At 44.2% G+C, this 24,023-nt stretch overlaps 1 long non-coding RNA gene and 1 pseudogene across 1 annotated transcript; both read left to right on the top strand.

The window, feature by feature from the left end:
• The first annotated feature begins 7,675 nt into the window (after positions 1-7,675).
• LOC109745784 (uncharacterized) lies at positions 7,676-13,887 on the top strand (annotated as a pseudogene).
• A 321-nt stretch (positions 13,888-14,208) lies between these two features.
• Positions 14,209-16,071, top strand: LOC109745789 (uncharacterized). Its single transcript, XR_002228637.4, has 3 exons — positions 14,209-14,678; positions 15,250-15,415; positions 15,612-16,071. It is a non-coding gene; the product is annotated as an uncharacterized lncRNA (long non-coding RNA).
• The last annotated feature ends 7,952 nt before the right edge of the window (positions 16,072-24,023 follow it).

The following is a 24,023-nucleotide window of genomic DNA, read 5'->3' as shown; positions in this document are numbered from 1 at the left end:
CTACTTCCCCCGGCGAATTCCCGTAACTCTCCGGTACTTCGAAAAATATTTGAATCACTCGGAACCTTTCCGATGTCCGAATATAGCCTTCCAATATATCGATCTTTACCTCTCGACCATTTCGAGACTCCTCGTCATGTCCGTGATCTCATCCGGGACTCCGAACAAACTTCGGTACATCAAATCACATAACTCATAATACAAATCGTCATGGAACGTTAAGCGTGCGGACCCTACGGGTTCGAGAACTATGTAGACATGACCGAGACACATCTCCGGTCAATAACCAATAGAGGAACCTGGATGCTCATATTGGTCCTACATATTCTACGAAGATCTTTATCAGTCAAACTGCATAACAACATATGTTGTTCCCTTTGTCATCAGTATGTTACTTGCCCGAGATTCGATCGTCGGTATCATCATACCTAGTTCAATCTCGTTACCGGCAAGTCTCTTTACTCGTTCCGTAATGCATCATCCCGCAACTAACTCATTAGTCACATTGCTTGCAAGGCTTATAGTGATGTGAATTACCGAGAGGGCCCAGAGATACCTCTCCGATACACGGAGTGGCAAATCCTAATCTCAATCTATGCCAACCCAACAAACACCTTCGGAGACACCTATAGAGCATATTTATAACCACCCAGTTACGTTGTCACGTTTGATAGCACACAAGGTGTTCCTCCGGTATTCGGGAGTTGCATAATCTCATAGTCAGAGGAACATGTAAAAGTCATGAAGAAAGCAATAGCAATAAAACTCAACGATCATAATGCTAAGCTAACGGATGGGTCTTGTCCATCACATCATTCTCTAATGATGTGATCCCGTTCATCAAATGACAACACATGTCTATAGTCAGGAAACATGACCATCTTTGATAAACAAGCTAGTCAAGTAGAGGCATACTAGGGACACTCTGTTTTGTCTATATATTCACACATGTACTAGGTTTCCGGTTAATACAATTCTAGCATGAATAATAAACATTTATCATGATGTAAGGAAATAAATAATAACTTTATTATTGCCTCTAGGGCATATTTCCTTCAGATCTAACCAAACCATTGCTTGACAAAACTGGAAGTGCCTCAGAAGAATCCGGCTGCATGACAACTGGGAGTGTTGTATGTTGTATGTTGGATTTCCTTTCCGCCTCAACGGTATTGATGACTTCACAAGGTTGATTTTGAAAGTCCTGGAAGGCATCCCAGAACACCCCGTACGGCCAAACCGGACCGCTGAAAGGTCGGGCTATCATCCCAAAATACGCTGAGCATGCGCGAGCGCCCAACTCAGCGTGTGAGTCGCTTGCATCCTAACAGGTTATTTCGTCCCTTTGATCGGAAGGTGTGTTATGGGATGTGGTTCTAGTTTTTTAGCGTTGCCCGGACTTTGACCCTTGCAGTTTGCTGGATCATGTGTTGTGCCACCCGGCGCTGGACCACTATGGCTGGCTGGATGGCGTGTTTTGACATCTCTTTCGGCCTTTCATTATTTCTGCCTGGCGACTAGCGTGTATGCTTCATGTGCTCGCTAGTCTCACCCTTTCCTCGCCCGTCGATCTTCTGGTCGGTTCGCCTGGTTTCCTTCTGCTCCTGTGATCCCGGGTGGGGGTTCTCAGTTCAAACGGGTCACTACATTTGCCGTGGATATGCCGTCAGGTTTTCTATTAACATAGTTGGAGCATGAAAGAATGAAATGTACGGAGCTGGGTGTGGGGTTGTGCCGTAGACTCTTGTTGCTACGTCCCCTTGAACCGAAGACGTTTTTTGGGACGTGGTTCCATATTTTTAGCATTGCCCGTACTTTGACCCTTGCAGTTGGTCGGATGATATAGAAGAAGAGAGGGGGTGTTTGAGCATGGGGTCGATAAGGATGGATAGAGAGAGAGAGGTGATTAGGAACATTTGCTATACGTGACACACATAGCTCGCTTATCTTCCGATTGTGGTTGGTTTTTGTATCATTGCCGACAGGGGGGATCCTTCACGAACAGAGTATCGTGCCATCAAAAACAAATTGTCAAAGAAAGCTATGGGCAATGACGATCGTCAAGGCAAATAGAAATGTAATACGAACATAACCATTTGCAAACAGTTGAGAAACAAACCCTTCAAATTGTTGGCTTAATTTCCGGGCTGCGGTTGGTAGTCTTTGTGCCATTGCGGGCGCGTTAGCCGGGTGTGCCCATCCGGCCAGGGTTGAGCATTGCATGACCGGCCTTGCGAGTCAGTTGTGCCCAAGTTACAGTTTGAGGATTGTGCCAATTGGTGCAGAGACCAATTGCGGACCAGAAATTAAGTGACTATTTGAAAATGTAGCCAGGAAGTTAAGCAACACTATGGGCAACACTATGTTCATTCTATAAATAATCCGCAAGCCATTGGCACAAAGACTAACTGTAACCAGAAAGGTAAGGAGATTATGGGCAGCATGGACTTGGGCATGGGGAATCCAGAGTTGGGCATGGAGTACTTGGACTTGACTAAGGTATGGGGAACTCAGAGGACATGATGAACTTGGACTCGAGCATGTAGGATTCAGAATTAAACTTAGGGCACTCGGACCCGGGCATGGGGAACTCAGGCTCGGATGATACGAACTCGAACATGTAGGACTTGGACTTGGGCATAGGGTACTTGGACTCGAGCATCGGGAACTCAAACTCAGACATAGGGAACTCAAACTCCAACATGGGGAACTCGGTCTCAGACATAGGGTACTCAAAGTCGGGTATGGGAACCAGGACTCGGATACAGACGTAGGAAAACCGGATTCGGGCATGGGGAACATGGACCCGTAATCGGGTATAGAGAACTTGGGTGCGCGCAAGGAGAATTTGGACTCGGGCATGGGTAAGTCGAACTCGGACTCATGTATGGAGAAATCAGACTCTGGATTTGGGATGTGGGTCCATTTTTTTAGCGTTGCCCAGACTTTGACTCTTGCGACTGGTCGGATGATATAGAGGGAGAGAGGTGGGGGGTGAGTGTGGGGTTGATAAGGATGGATAGAGATAGGAAGAGAGAGGGATGATTTATTAAAGGAACCTTTGCTATATGTGCCACACATAATTCGCTTCGCTTCCGGTTGTGGTTGGTATTTGCGTGGTTGCAGATGGTTGGGGAAAAATCTTTCACGGACAAAGTATCGTGCTATAAAAAACAAATAGTCAAAGAAAGCTATGGGCAATGACGATCATCAAGGCAAATAGAAAAGCAGTACACACATAATCATTTGTAGACAGTTAAGAAACAAATCCATCAAATGGTTCTCTTAGCTTCCGGGTTGTGGTTGGTCTCTGCGCCATTGAGGGCACTCCAACGGGGTGTGCCCTTCTGGCCAGGGTTGAGCGTTGCATGACCGGCCTTGCGAGTCGGCTGTGCCCGGTCGGCCAGGCGCCGTCCAGCCAGGCCGTATGTGCAGCGTGCTCGGGGTGTGAGCGTTGCATGCCGGCCTCTCGAGCCGGGTCACCCATCAAAATAGTAGCAAAAATTGTTGCCATGGCAAAGGTTTCAGAAAATGTTGCTATGGTGGCCATTTTGCACTGCCATGGAAGAGGTTTTGGGATCGAATTCAAATTGGCATTCATCTATGATAGAAACGCAATGTGAACATTGGGCCCGCCGCTCAGAACTGTACGTCGTGGGCGAACTTGACGCCTATCGTATGATAAGATCGATAATACCAACATGGAGCTTTGTGCCGCATCTACAGCAACCAATTAGACCCACCAGCGTGTCTCTCTCCCTAGCCGCACCAATCAGAAACTAGCCTACCAAACTGCGCTAGAGGTGGCACATCTAGACTCCCGAACCAAACAAGTTGTGGCAGAGACAGGGGGACCAGCAGGGTCCTGGCCCCCCTAACATTGTTGTATTAAGCCTAATATGCATGCTAATAGACGATCAACGTTGCAAACATGTTGTATTCTTATGAGTTTTCTTTTGATAAAAGAGAGCTTCCCTCTCCGATTTCATTTAGAGAAATCAAAGGTTCACAGACTCCGAGACTGACGCAGGCCAACACAACTCTAAAGCTGACAATACTATGTAGAGGGAGGGATCCATCCCTCCCCCTCCCACACAACATTATGTCAAGATAGGCTAATACTCCAGCACCACACAGCACCAGAGAAGACCCAAAAGCTAGTGGTTTAGTCTACTCGCTATTACATAGAGGAAAATGGTCTCTACCATCATTAACAGAAGGTTCAAATCGCAACACAAAAGGAGCAGGGGAAAACACTCGAGCTGCAGGTGGCAAAGGAGGATAAGCTTCGGCATGATCTGTCCTTCAGGAGCCTCCCAGTCTTGGAACTCCGGTCGTCCATCCATGCGTCGCCTTGAAGATCTCCCTAGCAACCTGCTCAACTTGTCTTACACCCTCCTTCATGCGATTTGTTCTTCCTTGGTTTTTCTGCAACACACACCATTCATGTAAATTCTTGATAATCAAATTCACTGGAACACAAGGATCAAAAACCCTGTGGTTATCAAAAACTAATCTATTTCTCAATTTCCACATCATCCATAACATGGCAGATATTCCCACTGTCATAAGACTCTTATCATTTTTCTCAAACTTATTTATCCATCTACCAAATATATCATTAATTTTATCAAGAACATCGTGTATATCAAAGGAGCATTTCATGACCATCCATAACATATTTGCCACTGAGCAATGTATAAAGAGATGCTCTATATCTTCTTCTCGACCATAGAAGGAACATTTGGTGTCTCCCTAACATCCTCTTTTTTTCAAGTTTTCCTTGGTGAGAATACTTTTTCTCGGCAGCAGCCATAAGAAGACCTTAACCCTGGTAGGCATCTTTGTTTTCCAAAGAAATTTGTAGGGGTAATGAAGCCCAGTTTGGACCAGATGTTTGTAACAAGTTTTGACAGTATATTACCGTCCCCCGTCAGTGTCCATCTGATTTTATCCTGATTGTTATCTAGGGTCACACTCTCACATACCGCTCTAATGTGTTCGCACAATCCGAAGATTCCCCCCATAGAGATCTCCTAAAACGAATGTTATCAATCCCTTTATTCAAAATATCTGACACTGACTTTTCCTTGTCAAAACATATGTTATAGAGGCGTGGAGAGCTATCTTTTAAAGCTTTGGGACCAATCCACCAGCCCTCCCAAAATCTGGTATTCTCCCCATTACCTATCTCAAATTTACACAAAGAGAAGAACAAATTCTTGTGTTTCACCAGCTCTCCCCAGGACTGTGAGTCTCCATTTCTGCTTTTAGCATTGTTGATGCAGTTCTTTTTAATGTATTTATGTTTCAAAATTCGCTGCCAAATCCCATCTGTGTTATAGATCTTCCACCACCATTTGCATAGCAAGGCTTTATTCATAAAAGCTAGATTATGTATGCCCAAACCACCCATATCTTTTGGCTTACACACCTCTCCCCACCTCGCCAGGTGATATTTTTTCTTGTCATTGCTTTCTTGCCATAATAGCCTAGCCCTAAAGAAGTTCATTCTTTTTTCCACTCCCACAGGCAAGTCATAAAATGACATCATGAAGTATGGAATTCCAGTTAGAGAGGATTGTATCAGAGTAAATCTCCCAGCACTAGCTAGCAACCTCCCTTGCCAGGTTCCACATTTTCCTTCCATTTTGTTTTCAGATGGTTTCCAGTTTTAATTTTTTATTCTTTTCTTATCAATTGGAAGTCCTAGGTATCTCATAGGAAGTTCTCCCACGGGGCAAGTAAATATTCTAGAGTGTTCCTGCTTTTTATCAGCAACTGCACCAAACAAGAAGATCTCACTCTTGTGGAAATTGATCTTTAAGCCAGACATTTGTTCAAACAAACATAATATATATTTCAAATTGCAAGCACTTTCATAATCATCTTGCAAAAAAATGGTATCATCTGCATATTGCAACATGTTAATCCCCCCTCCAAGGTGTCAGCCAGTAGCCCTTTAATTAAACCAGCCTTTCTTGCATTGTCCATCAGGATAGCTAAGGCATCTGCTGCTAGATTAAACATTAAAGGGGACAAAGAATCCCCCTGTCTCAGCCCCTTATGAGTGGGGAAGTAGGGTCCATAATTTTCATTGACTTTGACACAAACTTTTCCCCCTCTAATAGTACTCATAACCCAATCTATCCATTTGTCAGGGAAACCTTTCCCTTTTAACATTTGAAGAACAAAAGGTCATTTAATTTTATCATAGACTTTTTCAAAATCTACTTTCAATAATAGATCGCTTTGTTTTTTAACATGTACACTATTAAGTGCTTCATGTAACACCAGTACCCCCTTCATAATGTATCTCCCTTTAATGAAGGCAGTTTGTATTGGAGATATAATAGAGTCAGCCACTATATTAAGTCTATTCATTAAGACTTTTGCAAAAAAATTAAAATTGACATTCAACAATCAGATTGGTCTAAATTTCTGAATCTGGTTTGCCTCTTTAGTTTTTGGCACCAAGGTAAAGATTCCATAATTCAGTCTTTTAATGTCTAGGTCTCCATTATATAGATCATCAAACATGTGTTTGAGATCTACTTTTATCAGCTCCCAGAAATGCTAGTAAAATTCAATAGTGAATCCATCTAGACCAGGGGATTTATTATGTGCCATCTGAAAAACAACTGTCTTAATTTCCTCGAAAATAAACTCCCCAGTCAGCATCTCTTTTTGAACTGGGAGTATCTTGTTAGGATTATCAATACATAATAAGATACTAGATGTATCAGCTGCTCCAAATAAGCATTGTAATCTTATTCTTATGAGTTGGCCCTCCTTAACAAGGATTTACTACACTTGGGCCTCCTCGTACTATATTCCTGGCTCCGCCACTGCAGACAAGTCTGCATGCTTCTCAGCAACGAAACGAATGTGGACCTACCAACCAATCCTAATACGATCGCATATATAAATACGTGAGGAGGCAATCAGGCAAGAGCATACTAACATGACGACCAAGCCAACACCAAAACACATGAATCGAGAAGTAGCACCCATACCCGAACAAACTGAGAAGCGGCCTCTCCAGTGAGCTCCCAACCGTCCACCGATATCGCACCAAAGATGGTTAGAGCATCTCCAGCCGCACCCTCAACAAAGCCTCCCAAGCGATTTTTTGGCCGCCGGCCAAAAAATCTGCCCAGTCGCGTCCCCAGGGGCTCTTTTTTCGCCGGCTCGGGCCGAAATTGACGCCGGCGGACCCAACCCGAACCCGGCGCGCTTGGGGCGCTCGGGGGCGCCGGGCGAATCGTTTTTGGCGCGAAAGCGCCGCGGGCCAGCCGCGTCAGCGACACCGCCCGCCTCGTCTTCTCCCGACGCCTCGGTTTCCCGCGGGGAATCAATGGCAAGGCTGCCGCCGGTCAGCTTTGCCATTGAGGCGGCAGCCTTGCCATTGATTCCTCACGGGCGGCGCGTTCACGGGGCGGCGCGTCGACGCCTCCCCTCCCTCGGACGCGTACACACGGACGCGGCGCGGCTATATATGGCCTCGCTCGCCTGTGATGAGTGCCACCTCTCCACCTCTCCCGAGCGCCGCCGCCGAGCTCTTCTCCCCCAGCCCTCCCTCTCCCGAGCGCCGCCGCCGATCTCTTCTCCCCCAGCCACTCCATCTCCCGAGCGCCACCGCCGATCTCTTCTCCCCAGCCACTGCATCTCCCCGATGGCCGAGCGTTTCCCCGGAGACGAGGCGGCGGCCAACGGCTTCGGCCGCCGTTCGCTCCGGGAACAGGAGTCCTGGCTCCTGTTCCAGGCGAACATCCCGGCGCCGCCGGACATGCGCGCCGGGCCGACGGGCTGGAGGCTCAGCAATGGGGGAGTGCCCATTCCCCCGTTGCTCGACGCCGTGGCCAAACCATCCTACTTCGCCGACGAGGTCGAGACCGTCATCAACGAGGGCGGCCGGCGCGCCTCCTCGTCGGCTCCTCCTCCGCGCTTCGTCAAGCCAAAGACGGGGCCGCCGGTGAAGACGGAGCCGGGGCTGGCGCCGGTGAAGACGGAGCACAGCGAGGTCGAGCTCGACGACGACGCGGCCCTTGAATGGGCACGCCAGGACTCCATCAAGATGGCGACGGAGCGCCAGCGCGCCGCCCTGCGGCGCTTCGAGCAGCGCCGCCGAGGCCGCGACGAAGGAGGAGTCGTCATCATCGACGACAGCGACGATGACGACGACGCGCCGCTGCCGCCACCAGCCGGGGAGGGGTCCAGCAGGGGCGCACGAGTCAAGGAGGAGAAGGCCGACGATGGCGGCGACGACGGCGACTTCTCGGCCTTCAGCAAGTTTTTTTTATTAGTTTTTATATGTAATGACGACTACTCGACTTAAATCCGCAAATATAAGCCCAAGTTTACCGAAATTTGTCGTGTTTTAGCCGAACTTTGCTTAAATTTGCTACACAATTTTTCCCCGCGCCTGGGGCCGGCCCTGGAGGTGGCGGCTGGGGGCCAACTCGTCCCAGGCCCATTTTTTCGTCGGGTCACCCCAGACGACGATTTTAGACGCCCCCTGAGGGGCCAACGGCTGGAGATGCTCTTAGACCCTGACAGGAAAAGAAACAACAGCCACCGACCCGGCAACACGGCAGCAGACTTGCCCCGCACACTGCGCTAGCCGGGTGTGCCCATCCGGCTGATATGGTAGTCGTCCAATGACCGTGTAAGATTAAGGTGGGCATCCAGGCCTTTGATAACGTCTAAATAGAGTATGGTGAGCTGTGAACGGTAGCGCAGTGAGTCTACGTGCAGTGGTCGGGCATAAATTGAGCATATGAAGCATGAACCCGTGTGCATGATGGCGTTTGTTTCTTTTGCCTATTTCTTGGCGGGCCTCTGTTGTCATTGCGTCTCCTTGACCGGAAGGCATATCATGCTATGTATGCTCACTAGCTTGCCTATAGCTTGAGTATCGTGTCATCAAAAACAATTCGCCAGTGAAACTTATGAGCAATGATTATTGTCAAGGCAAATAGAATCACAGTATGAATGCAATCATTTGCAAACAGTTGAAGAAAAAAAACTTCAAATAGTTCGCTTAGCTTCTGGGTTGTAGTTGGTCTCTACACCAATTGGCGCAGTGGGTCATCTAGTACTCCCTTGTTCGAAAAAGCTAGTACTAGATACATCCATTTGAGGACAAGCTTTTTCGGACGGACGGAGTATACATTACTTAAGAAGCGTGAAGAGAGCAAATATGTACAAGTGGCGCGGGGGGGGGGGGGGGGGGGGGGGGGGGCTTTGAAATAATCCCGAAGAAAATTTATTCTAGTTTTTTCGTTCGTCAACAATTTTATGCCAAGCAAAACCGACATAATTAGAAAAATGAGAGCAGAGTACCCATACCGTAACCGTAAACATGGGCAATGATTTGTATAAGCTCCCCTATAGGATAATATTCTATTTTTGGCCTAAAAACCTGAACAAACTCTATAGTGAAGGGATATAATAGTGAAAATCATGAAAATAATGATAGCATTGTATAATTGGTTAGTGTAATTGAAACTTGATAATTATGAGGAGGCACCAGCCAGTTGGTATGAATGCAAGACATGAAATCAAAATTTGCAGAGCCAAAAGAGAAGGATGAAGGGACTCGTGACTAGTAGAAATATCAACGATTTTATGAGCCCGTAGATGAGCTTGTGGTCTCCCAAATGACAACTATCCCAGTTATCAACCCAAAAAAAAATTGCACAAGCATTAATATTTCAAAAGAACATCATCACGACAATGGACCTAATTCTTTGAAATAAGCTCATTGTATTTTGGAGATGAAGCATGTACCTCGGCAAAACCCTCAATGGCAATTACTACTACCCAAGAAAACAAGTAGCTAAGGAATTGTTTTTATATACATCCATGACATAGTCAAGTTCATACAGATAAATCAAGAAGCATAAAGAGAGCAACACTTAAATCACAGGACTCGATGTTGAGTGACGGCATTGTGAATTTTTGGCATTCTACCATGACTCCTACATCTTTTTGAGCTGCGCTCTTATGACCCTTGGTCGGTGGCAGAAATATGTACAAGACCGGGGGGGGGGGGGGGGGGGGGGCAGTGCCACCCGACCGCCCCGACTTGGAAATAGTCGGGAAGAAAATTTACTCCATTATTCCTAGTTATCAACAATTTTATGCCAACCGAGATCGACATTATTAACAAGAAAATGTGCAAATTACCAAGTCATCACCATAAACCATGTTGAATATGAGACCATTAGAGGTACGATGCAAAACACATGTGATCTCATAATGATATTGTAGATTGATCACCAGCTCAAATCCTTTGACAAATCTCCCTTTGATGATGTTGATAATTACTATGATCAATATCATAGTGCACCTATAGAAGAAATATTTGTAGAAAATTACACGTCAGTTATTGAGGAGAAAGGCATTTATTGCCAACTTATACACTCTAGAATTTCTAACAAACCAAACTAGAAAAGCACACACTCAAAATATTTATTTAGGATATTTATTTGACCTGTAGATTGTACAAAACATTATGAGGATATTAGAGTAGGCACAAACACATATAAATACACTACGACACAAACACACTCATCACCCCTCCCTAGAATTATCTTTTTCTCACCATGTTTACTTTGATTAGAGTTCAACTAAATGACCAGAGATAAAAATTATAATAGATTTCTGAATTGTATTAAAACGACTATTTTTCTTCAATATAGGTAAATTATTAATGTCACTAAATGTTGTATTGAGATTTTTTATTAAGATTTGGTAATGAAATGAGGTATAAGGAAGTATAAATATTTAGTATAAAAAGGTTTGAAGATTAATGTCACATACAATTTATACAGAGAACCTAAACTGTAAAAATGTCTAATACTTGATTCATATCAATGGTTTTAAGGGCATCTATCTCCCCGGGTAAATATTATTGCAAATACATTCTCACTTAAGTTTATGATTTTAGAGCCTTTGCTTATACCACCTCTTGTAAAAAAATCCGAATGACCATATTAAAATCGCACCCTACAACCATTTTGATTTCTTTGGTACAGAAACATACTGTCAGTTCTTCGGTAAAAATATGCATGGTATTCAATATGACACCCTAACATTAATTAAAAGTAAAAACACTAGATGATAAAAAATTAGCTTGTGCAATCATAGCAAACACTATAAGATGAGAAGCATGCTTTCACCTCAAAGGTTCAGCGAGGAATCTTTATCCAATTGTAACAAATGATGTTTCTTGGTATGACATGAATCCAACAACTGATGAAATACTACACATACAATAATGTCATGTTATTCAACTATACAAACAACAATTATTATGAGCACATTTTGGAAACATAATAAACTTTCCAGTGAAGATATGTTCTCCAAGCCCAAAGAATTTTGTAGATTAATCCCTAAGATGCTTAACAAACTTTTGGAGGACATTTCTCATTTTGTTAGCTTCTTACATATAATTTTGTTAACTGGGATGTGTAATACTTCCACTAAAAGAGTTGTAACTGGTAACTAATGCAGAAAGTTAACAAAATATTGTTAGACTGTCTGTTGTCTTCCTAGAACTACTCCCTCCGTTCCTAAATATAAGTCTTTTTAGAGATTTCAAATAGACTACAACATATGGATGTATATAGACATATTTTAGAGTGTAGATTCACTCATTTTGCTTCATATGTAGTCCCTTGTTGGAATCTCTAAAAAGACTTACATTTGAACAGAGGGAGTAGAAGATAATAATTCTGAAATGTTGTAGTAAAATTTGAATTTTTAGTGTGATGAGAGTAGAGGCAATCAGCTAGTCACAGTGCTTCTTTGACTGGCAAAATATTGAAATTACCTGCGCTTTTGTTGGGTAGACAAAAACATGTCTGCAACACGTACGTCATATTCATGGAATTTATGTTGCATCGTTAGGAGTGTAACTCTGATGCAAGTTTTGACCTTTTGTAAATCCCCATAGGTAGTTACTGGCGCTGTTATGTAAAGTTGTAAACCGCTCATTTGGGGAATAATGAATTAATGGAACTCTTTAAAACAAACGAACACTTACGATAATATAATTTAGATTTGGGTACATGTTTTTTTATTGATGCATATTCTGATCTACATTTTCTTTTTAGGTTCATGCACTTAATATTGAAGAAAGCAAGCAGCTACAAGGAGACTCGACCGGTATGATCTTTGTGGCACATAATAACTTTGCTTCTCCAATTTTTTAGTGTTTTCCTAGGGATGAATTATTTTCTTCTTTCATACAGGGGAAAGAAATTATGGTAAAGATTTTTTCAGAAGATTTTCGCCTAAAGAGTATCCACAACTAACTATAAATCCAAAGACAATAATACATCTTCGTTTTATCATGTCCCATGACAGTCTTTAGGACTTTAGCTTAACAATTGAGTTTGCATTCTACACTAGAATGTACTCAGAGAAGCAGAAGACCTCACCAAAGTTGGTGCACTTGTATTTATTTGGGTTCACTTAAAAATTAGTTAGTCTTTTATGCAAATATATATGGGCAGAAAAATTGCTAGGCTAGGACTAACATATAGCATCTAATGGTAGTGTGAGTAATACCCTTGCATTTATTACAGAAGAACCTTGCATCATCCATCTAATTGAGCCTAAGGACTCAACCTTAGTCATGGATTGTTATACCGATACCCTTGCATGTATTACAAAAGAACCTAGCACCATCCATGCAACGGAGTCTAATGAATGTCAGGTTCAAGCTCTCAAACCTTTTTCATGATTATACTAATATGTCCCCCGCGGCAAATTATACCAATACTTGGAATGACACATCCTGTTTACTCTTTAAATTTTGTCTTATAAAATGACAGTTCACCATTTCTCATGTCTTATTGCTGGTTCAGGTTGCTAGAACAATTGAAGAGATATGGTGCTGCTGGAGTTTTGTCATATGGACTACATAATACTGTGTATTATGTCACCACCTTTTTATTAGTTTCGTAGGTCAATGCATGGTAACTATGATGCCGTGCTGTTTTTTAGTTTTACATTAATTTCAAAACAAACATTTTATTATGTAACTTCAAAATGTAAAGTTTTCATTGGTCATGAGAAAAAGACCATTAATTCACTTAAAACCTTATTTCACTTCATGCATCTCCATGAGCTAAAACAATTGCAGATGCAATAGGAGCATTGGATGGACTGGAAGAGAGTCACTGTCTGATTTACTTTTCAGGTTTTATTTTTCGCCTGCTCCTGGTAGGATAGGTATGCTGCAGCAGTGGAGAGGTATGGTAATGGTTGTAAAATCTATTTTTTGTAAATCAGTTCCCACTATAATGTGTTCTATACCAATTAAAGCAGATTCCTTAAGTTAATGGCAATGGTGTGGCTGGCAGTCAGGTTACGAAAATTCTTCGCGCTGGAGGGTGAGTCAGTCTCCAACTCAGTGTATAACTTGTTGCCCGAATCAGTGTAGCGAAAGCATAGTTGGATACTACTCTACTTTGCAGTGGTAACTTGAGGAACATCCTTAAGCTTTTCAAGTTTTAAAGAATGCATTGCTACTTGTCGAAATCCACTACCCTCTGTTCTAACAGACGATTTATTTGGTTTACTACAGAGCCTTTGTGTTGGCCCCTCCTGTTGATAGAGGACTGAAATGGTTCATTGTCAAGTTCAACTTCCAGTCAGAAGGAAAGGTAACTATGAGACCTCCCATTCACCTTTTTATTGGCAGCAATTTGTTCGAGCCTCAAGCAATGGCAAGGTGTTAGGTTTAATCATCGACCTTCTAATGTGGTTTTTTTTGTGATATTTACCATCTTGTAGGCATTTGCGACGATTATAGGGTTATGCTTTGCCCTTGCTGCGCTCATGTTCGTCGGGTTAACAATGCTCTGGGCATAGCGCGTATGTGGCTGATGGCAGTCGAGGGATTATGGCAAAATGTTGTGCATGCACAGGCGTACATACAGGGACACAGGCATTCAACACTCTTACTCACTAATAGACTTACTTGCAACATTTTCAGCATGAATATTAAGTATTCCTGTATCAAGACGTGTCGGCGCCGCGTTTTAGACCTTGTTACGCATACATAATTTGTGGTGGAAATGTAATCTTTTGTGATGTTTAAGCAGCCTCTGGCACCAATTTTTTCATCGACTGTTTTTTTCTAGAAGGATTTTTTCATCGACTGTTGGAGATGCTCTCACACTGGACCACCGAGTGCCACCAGCAGCCTCTCCCACTCCCCTCATTCCGCCGGCCGTTGCCAACCCCGCGCCACCACCAAGCCCAGGCCGTGCGCCGCTTGTTCCCCATCCCACGCTTCAGCAAGCGCACCCGAGCGCCGCCCACCTGGTCTCCCGGCGCCCCCTCCCCACAGGCCGCCCCGATCCCCTCGCCGTCCTCCAGCTCCAGCTCGACCCCGACACCGCCGACGTAAGCAGCCTCTCAACCCGAGCTCCGTCCTCCTGCTCCTGCCCGACGCCGAGCTCTATCGACCAGATCCTCAAGCTCCACCACCGACCTCGTCTTCCAGCTCCTGCCCAACCCTAGCGCCGTCGACCTCGTCTTCTAGCTTGGCCGCCTACCTCGTCTTCCAGCTGCCTGCCGGCCCCGGTTCGGGTTGCTACTGGTTGCCGCCCGATCTCCTCCGCAGTCTTCGCCCCGAGCATGTCCACCTCGGCTAGAAGGTAGAGCATTGTCATCTCTCCCTTCTGAAGCAAATGCTATTCACAGTATGGAGCTTCCCGTGCTAAGCACTCTGAAATGGAGGATGTTCTGTCTGACACCCTCCTCTTACACTGATCGCTTCCCTGAGAAGTTCAATCAGGGGAAGCGGCCAGCTAATTTTCTTATGAATCAAATCAAGAATCACCCACATTGTTTATTTGAGCATCAGATACTTAGATAACATGATTTTGTCTCTTTTGATTCATAACAACTACAGTAAGTTTCTTCAACTCAGATCTTCTGAGACTGCAGCACTACAGTGACTCTTTCAGCGGCTGTTCAAGCCCAAATTCTTGACTTAGACGTCACTCTTGTAGCTTACAAAATCCCAGTAGACAAGTCTCTGAATTATACTTCTAGTTGATTTAGATAGCAACTTTGTAGCTTATAACAACGGCTGTTATGAAACAAAGAGAAATATGTATCTTGAGAGAGGATGAAGCTTATTTCCTCTTACAAAAAAACATATGTGCAATGTACAGGCTCTGAATTAAAGTTGATTATGACCACTTCTGTATGTGCAATGTGCAGCTATGTGTGAGGCTCTGCATACACTGCAATGAACAACAAGGATACATAACCAAAACCCAGTGAATCTCTCACACCATGGCAACGCACATCAAGCACAATGGCCAAGCTCTCCTACTACTTTCATTGGTTCTTGTGATTTGCTTGGCCACTCCTCGGCCGATATACGGTAAAGTTAACAATTAAAGTTTGTTATTTCTAGTATTCATCAGTATGTTCAAAGTTGCTTCATCAACTCCATGGAAAGATCAGATCCAGAGTGGTTTTCCATGTAGACTTTATTATGACTTCATATACAGAATAAATCTACTTATCTTGTTATTGGGAGAATATATTGTAACTACTTCAATTTTCTTTCTCTTTAGGACGGAGCATCCACAAGATGGGGATCAACATAACGGATGTGAGCTATCGTTGTCGCTATGCCATATTTCCGCCAAATGCATTCAAGTGGTGCTGCGATGGTTCTTGCTGGGGTGGCCCGTGCTACAAGCACAGAGACGACTGCGTCAAGACTTGCCAGTGTCCCGACCCATGAATGATGATGATCATGTTTCATATCAATCTGCACTTTGCTGATTGCGTTGGAGCGAATAAAGATGTGATCCATGCTTATTTTATTGTTTCTGAAACTGTACTAGGTTTTTTCCTTTGTCCTATCGATTTGTAAGTCTGCGTGTGGAAACTCACCCTGATGTGTGGTGGTGTAAGGGAAAGGAAATGGCGATCTGTCGGAGCTGGTTGCCAGTTTTTCCCCAATTTGCTCGGACAAGAAAACGAGCTACGTTGAGGATGAAGTAAGGTGCTCAGCGTATGTAATATCAAGCCCTCTTTGATTCTTAGGATTCTAAAAACGCCGGAACAGAAAAAGCATAGGATTGAAATGTTATGCTCATCTCATTTCTACATGATTTTGGTTTGTTTGATTACATCATCGAAAAACAAAGGATTCTTTTAGAGAGGTTTAAGTGGACGCTAAAAGTTCTATGGGAACTAGTACAGAGAAATCCTTGGAAAAAAAATTCTTATAGGATTCAATCCTATGGCTTAAACAACCAACATAGGAAAAAATCCAAAGGATTTAATCCTTCAAAATTCTTATGAAGATCCTTTGAATCAAAGGAACCTTTAACTGGGTAAGCAAAATTAATTAATACTCCTATTTGTTAACTGTATGCACGGTCGTCATCGTGCTACATATACTAGAAGTCTAAGCGATCTCAATCAGCTTCTCCCGGAAATAAGCTGTGATCCTGCACTTCATCTTTGGTAGTTTGGTTTTGGACGCCGTACGTGGATGCACAGCACAATCAACGTATCTGCGTGTGAGGAGACATTATTATTCCGCAAAGGTCTAGCAGAAACATAAAACATACATCAAACAATCTCAGGCCACCACGTCACACCTACAAACATGACAGTGGAGGATGCCATCACAAGACCCCACCATCTAGATTTGGGGGTCATCACCGAGCCACCTGCATCCGCTTGGCATACCGGCAGCACACATCGGTTCCAGCAGACCCTAAGTGTGCACCACAGTCCACATGCACATGCTCTAGACGCCATCACCACCATCGAAATGTCGACCCATCTTTAGGTCAACCATCCGCATGATCCTTGCCATGCCAACCATAGACGCCGCCACGGCGCCAAACAGCACCACTGACTTGTGCTCGTCCACCATCACACGTACGCCACTAAGACCCCACTGTGCCATGCCACCTAGACCCGCCGTTCTCCACACAGTAGATGCCACGCCGCTCCACCTCCTCGAGCACCACCATCTGGCCTTGGTCTCACAAGCCAAGTCCAACTCCCACATGTTGCGCCAAAGGAAGGGCAAACTAGGCGCCGCCAATGTCTGACTCGGGAGATCTAGGGTTTCCCCAGAGTGATTTAGGCGGGATGCGAACTACATCGCGGACGCCTTCGGCAAGGTTAGGATGCCCACGGGCGCTGTCGTTGACTACTCCGACCGCCACCAGAGCCTTCTGACAGTCACTCGCCCACCTTGATCTTGACCGACTTTTCCACCTACCGGTCCACCCGCGAACCGCTCTGATGCAAGGATCCAGTCCCCAGATGCCCGCAACCAAAGGATTTGGAGACCCAGATCCATGGCGTCAAGACGCCTGGAGCTGAGCCACAAGGACATCTCGGCCGTCGCCGAGCCCGCCTCGCTGGACGCGACGTCTCGGTGCTCCATCACAGCTTAGCGGGTTTCACACATGGCCGTGATTGGATAAAAAGGTCTAAATACAGGTGAGAACATATCATGTGTTCGGGATTACTTATTGGTCAAGGGATGTTTTTCCACGTTAAACTACGCATAGATTGATGGACAATGCTAACTTCCGAACATTCTGATTTTAGCGGTAGATGCGAAGGACCCTAGATCGGGTCCTCCCGTCCCGTGTCTCGTTCGATCCTCCCGCTTTCCGATTTTCCTTTTCTCTATTCTTTTTCCTCACCTTGGTTCAAGGACTTCTTTTACTCGCCCAGCTTTATGTGAGTTAGTCTTGGTGAAGGAGAAAAAGAAATAAAGTGCTTAAAAGGGGATTTGAACCCTGGTCTCCTGGGTTGCTACTAAACCCAATAACCAACTCACCAATCTTTTCTAGTTGCCTTACATAAGTAGGGGTATTTAAACGCTTCTTCTTTCTACCATATTAGAAAAAAGTTATAATTAGGCTTGATAACTTTGGCATAAGCAACGTGATAACTATGACATGCCTGAAGGAAATATGCCCTAGAGGCAATAATAAAGTTGTTATTTTATATTTCCTTATTCATGATAAAGGTTTATTATTCATGCTAGAATTGTATTGACCGGAAACCTTAATACATGTGTGAATATATAAACAAACACCGTGTCCCTAGTGCTCTACTTGACTAGCTCATTGATCAAAGATGGCTAAGGTTTCCTAACCATGGACATGAGTTGTCATTTGATAACGGGATCACATCATTAGGAGAATGATGTGATGGACAAGACCCATCCGTTAGCTTAGCATTATGATCGTTCAGTTTTATTGCTATTGCTTTCTTCATGTCAAATACGTATTCCTTCGACTATGAGATTATGCAACTCCCGGATACCGGAGGAATGCCTTGTGTGCTATCAAATGTCACAACGTAACTAGATAATTATAAAGATGCTCTACAGGTATCTCCGAAGGTGTTTGTTGAGTTGGCATAGATCGAGATTAGGATGTGTCACTCCGAGTATCGGAGAGGTATCTCTGGGCCCTTTCGGTAATACACATCATAAGCTTGCAAGCAAACGACTAAGGAGTTAGTCACGAGGTGATGTATTATGGAATGAGTAAAGGGACTTGCCGGTAATGAGATTGAACTAGGTATGTAGATACCGACGATCGAATCTCGGGCAAGTAACATACCAATGGATAAAGGAAATTACGTATGTTGTCATAACGGTTCGACCAATAAAGATCTTCGTAGAATATGTAGGAGCCAATATGAGCATCCAGGTTCCGCTACTGGTTATTGACCTGAGAGGTGTCTCGGTCATGTCTACATAGTTCTCGAACCCGTAGGGTCCGCACGCTTAACGTTCGTTGACGATATAGTATTACATGAGTTATGTGATTTGGTGATCGAATGTTGTTCAGAGTCCCGGATGAGATCACAGACATGAAGAGGAGTCTCAAAATGGTCGAAAGGTAAAGATTGATATATAGGACGATGGTATTCGGACACCTGAAGTGTTCCAGAAGGTATCAGGTATTTATCGGAGTACCGGAGGGGTTACCGGACACCCCCGGGAGGAATATATGGGCCATATGGGCCATGAGTGGGGAGCACACCAGCCCACAAGGGTTGGATCACCCCCCCTATGGCAGGAGGCCGATTGGGAGAAGGAAAAGAGGGGTTCGCCCCCCCCCTCTCCCTTCTCTCTTCCCCCTTCCCTTTTCTCTTCGGTGTTTTATGGAAGGGGGGCGCCACTTGGGAAAACCCCAAGTAGGAGATCCTACTTGGGGCGCACCCTGGCTGCCTCCCCTCTCCCTTGCACCTATATATATGTGGGGGCGCCCCTAGCACACCCCAGACAATTGTTAGCCGTGTGCGGCGCTCCCCTCCATCGTTTACTCCCACGGTCATATCTTCGTAGTGCTTAGGCGAAGCCCTGCGAGGATCACTTCACCATCACCGTCACCACGCCGTTGTGCTGACGGAACTCATCTACTATCTCGACGTCTTGCTGGATCAAGAAGGCGAGGGACGTCACCGAGCTGAACGTGTGCAGAATGTGAAGTTGCCGTGCGTTCGGTACTTGATCGGTTGAAGCGCGAAAAAGTTTGACTACATCAACCGCGTTGAGAAATGCTTGCGCTTACGGTCTATGAGGATACGTAGACACACTCTCCCCTCGTTGCTATGCATCTCCATGGATAGATCATTGCGTGTGCGTAGAAATTTTTTTGTTTTCCATGCAACGTTTTCCAACAGTGCCCATCATGATAACTTCAAAACATTAGCGCCCTGGTAACAAAATAACATGATAAAGGTTGATAACTATCTCGTTAGAAGGTTGATAACTGGAACATTAGAAGCATGGTAAACGTTAGCATGATAAAGGTTGATAACTATCTCGTTAGAAGGCTGATAACTAGAACATGGGAAGCATGATAAGGTTGATAACTTCAATATTACCATCATGATAACAAAAAAACATGGTAAAGTTGATAACTATAACGTTAAAAGGTTGATAACAAAAGCATGAGAAGCATGGTAAATTTAGCATGGGTAACATGAAAACTTTACACGGAAGTTGTCGGGATATAATTCAACAACTATTTGACCAGGGAAACTTTGTCATAGTGTTTGAGCGTAAGTTATTAGCTATGTGGCGCGTAAAAATACCATTCTTTTCCGATGCAAGTTATCGCTGTAAGTTTTCAACAACTTTTTCCACCTTCATCAAAAGTACCACGGTGTTCGCACATAAGTTGTCATGTTACGTATATTACCATGTTATTTGCGCAAAAATTATTAGAGTATATTTCAAACAAAAAACCCCAGTCAAAGTTATTGTGGTGTTTATTATGCAAGTTATCAGATCTGTGATGCATATATTATCATGTTATTTATACAGGATTTACTGCGTGTATGTTTCAAATATATTTTTTGCCCCAGCCAAAAGTTACCATGGTGTTTTTGCGTAAGTTATTAGGTCTGGATTCTTATATGATCATGCTATTTACACAGAAGTTACTGGGGCATGTTCTCAACAAACCGCCCCCCCCCCCCCCCCCGGTGGGGGGTTGAAAAGTTATCACGGTGTTTGTACCTGAGTTTTCAACTCTACGATGCGTAAAATACCATTCTATTTATACAAAAGTGACCAGCGGGATGTTTTCAACCAAAAAACATTTTCCCTGGTTCAAAGTTATCATGGTGTTTGTATGTAGTTATCAGGTTGGCGGTGTGCATATTACCATGCTACTTACACTACTAGAAAAAGGCTTATTCCAATATCTCTACTAGTGGCGCACCATGATGGTGGTGCGGCACCAGAATCAGGTGCGCCATTACTATGTTTTTACTAATGGTGCACCACATTAATAGTGCGTCATTGCTATTTTTTTTGTCCATCCCCCCACCAGACATAGCAATGGTGCACCACACCTAGGTGCGCCACTACTATGTAGCTCTGGTGGGGGTGTGCCTGCGTGTGTGTGTGAGGTTAGTAATGGCGCACCAGGGAGGGTGCGCCATTACTAACGTCTCACACACACAAACACCCCCCTATGGATCGCCTTTTAGGTTTTAAAAAAAATAAAAGAAAATGTTAAAAGATTCAAAAAAAAATCAAAAAATAGATGCCCATGTGTTATGTTTTCTAGTTGCTAGGAAAATTAACAAACATGAATTTTGAATTTTTTTTGCAAAAGGCCGCCGTGTTTCGGTAAAATGGCCGTAACTTTTGCATATGACCTCCGATGAAAAAGTTTTTTATATGAAAAATCATCTACTCGAAAAGTTACATCCGAATTTGACTGGCTACGCTCGTTATCGATTTTCTAGAATCCTCAAAAACCTAACAGAAAAAAGTTACGATGCTTTTAAGATCTGGAGGCAAAAAAATTTGAAAAAATGCAAAAAACAAATAAATTAGCAATGGCGCACTAGTGCATGGTGCGCCACTGCTATTTTCCCACCTTCAAAATTAAAAAAGAATACAAAAATAAAAAACAAGTTAGCAATAGCGCACCTTATGAATAATGCGCCACCACTATTTTCCCGCCTTCACAATTCAAAAAATTCAAAAAAAAATTAGCAATGGCGCATCAGTGAATAGTGCGCCACTACTATTTTCCCGCCTTCACAATTCAAAAAAATAGCAATGGCGCACCAGTGCACGGTGCGCCACTGCTAAGTTGGGACAGAAGTTTAAAAGGGCCGGCCAGCCACTTACCCCTTCATTCTTCTCCTCCTCTCCTTCACTCCATCTCCTCCTCTCCTCCACTCCATCTCCTCCTCTCCGGTGACCTCCTCCTCCTCACGGTGCTCCTCCTCCGGTGACCTCCTCCTCACGGCGCTCCTCCTCCGGCGACCTCCTCCTCCCTCCTCTCCTCCTCACGGTGCTCCTCCTCCGGCGACCTCCTCCCTCCTCTCCTCCTCACGGTGCTCCTCCTTCCTCTCCTGCTCACGGTCCTCCTCCTCCTCCTCTCCGGCGACCTCCTCCTCCCTCCTCTCCTGATCCTCACGGTCTCTCCTCCCTCCTCTCCTCCTCACGGTCTCTCCTACCTCCTCCTCTACTTCCGGCCACATGGAGCTCCCCCGGCACAAAGAACGTACCAGATCCAGGTCGAGAATGAAATTTGAAAAAAATTCAAGCAAAAAAATGAGCCAGATCTAGATCCAGATCCAAATTCAAAATTCAAAAATAGCAATGGCGCACTGTGGGGGTTAGACGGTGCGCCACTACTATTTTCCCGCCTTCAAAATTCAAAAAAAAACAAAAAAAAATAAAAAAAAAAGTTACCAGTGGCGCACCTGTAGCAATAGTAATGGCGCACTACAAGGTGCGCCACTATTACCTGCAATACTAATGGCGCACCAGAGGTGCGCCATTGGTATTTGTTACTAGTGGCGTGGTAATAGCGGCGCACCTATAGTGCGCCATTAATAGCAAAACTGGTGCGCCACTAACAGCCTTTTTTCTAGTAGTGTTACACAAAAGTGACCGGGGTATATTTTCAACATCTTCCTTTTGCTGGTCAAAGTTATCGTGATGTTTGTACCTAAGTTATTAGGTCCGCGGTGCATATATTGCTATTTACATAGAAGTTACTGATGTCTCCTACACAACTTATTCTTGTAGACTCGTATTGGGCCTCCAAGCGCAGAGTTTTGTAGGACAATACCAATTTTCTCTCAAGTGGATGACCCAAGGTTTATCAATCCGTGGGAAGCGTAGGATGAAGATGGTCTCTCTCAAACAACCCTGCAATCAAATACAAGAAATCTCTTATGTCCCCAACACACCCAATACAATGACAAATTGTATAGGTGCACTAGTTCGGCGAAGAGATGGCGATACAAGTGTAGTATGGATAGTAGATATAGGTTTTTGTAAACTGAAAATTAAAAACAGCAAGGTCGCAAGTGATAAAATGGAGCACACATGGTATTGCAATGCTTAGAAACAAGGCCTAGAGTTCATACTTTCACTAGTGCAATCTCCCAACGGTGCTAACATAATTGAATCATATAACAATCCCTCAATGTGCGATAAAGAGTCACTCCAAAGTTCTTATCTAGCAGAGAACATAAGATGAAAAATGTTTGTAGGGTACGAAACTACCTCAAAGTTATCCTTTCCGATCAATCTATTGAGCTATTCCTATAAGTGTCACAATTAGCCCTAGAGTTCGTACTAAAATAACACCATATGATACACATCAACCAACTCTAATGTCACCTAGATACTCCAATGTCACCACAAGTATCCAAGTTGATTATTCGATAGGCATCAAACAACTTCAGATTCATAATATTCAATCCAACACAAATAACTTCAAAGAGTGCCCCAAGATTTCGACCGGAGAAAGTAGGACGAAAATGTACATCAACCCCTATGCATAGATTACCCCAATGTCACCTCGGGAATCCACGAGTTGAGTGCCAAAACATACATCAAGTGAATCAATATATACCCCATTGTCACCAGGGTATTCATATGCAAGACATACATCAAGTGTTCTCAAATCAATAAAAGTATTCAATCCGATAATAGTGAAACCTCAAAGGTAAAAACTCAATTCATCATAACAAGATACAGAGGGGAAAACACCATATGATCCAACTATATTAAGAAAGCTCGCGGTACATCAAGATCGTGCAAAACCAAGAACACGAGAGAGAGAGAGAGAGATCAAACACATAGGTACTAGTACATACCCTCAGTCCCGAGGGTGAACTACTCCCCCCTCATCATGGTGGTTGCTGGGATGATGAAGATGGCCTCCGGTGATGATTTCCCCCTCCGGCAGGGTGCTGGAACAGGGTCCCGATTGAGTTTTCATGGATATAGAGGCTTGCGGCGGTGGAACTTCTCATCTAGGGTTCTTTCGGGGGGTTTGGATATTTATAGGAATTTTTGGCATCGGTCTCACGTCAAGGGAGGCCCACGAGGGAGCGACAAGCCTGCCCGGCGCGCCCTGAGGGGGAGGTCGCCCCTCCCCCAGGCTTCGCTTCCTCGTGAAGCTTCTGGTCCTTCCTCGATGCTTCGGGGGTCTCTAGGTCCA

The sequence above is a fragment of the Aegilops tauschii genome, chromosome 5 (genome assembly GCF_002575655.3).
Source record: "Aegilops tauschii subsp. strangulata cultivar AL8/78 chromosome 5, Aet v6.0, whole genome shotgun sequence".
NCBI lineage: Eukaryota > Viridiplantae > Streptophyta > Magnoliopsida > Poales > Poaceae > Aegilops > Aegilops tauschii.
Note: the sequence above shows the minus strand (reverse complement) of the source record. Positions and strands in the feature narration are given on the sequence as shown.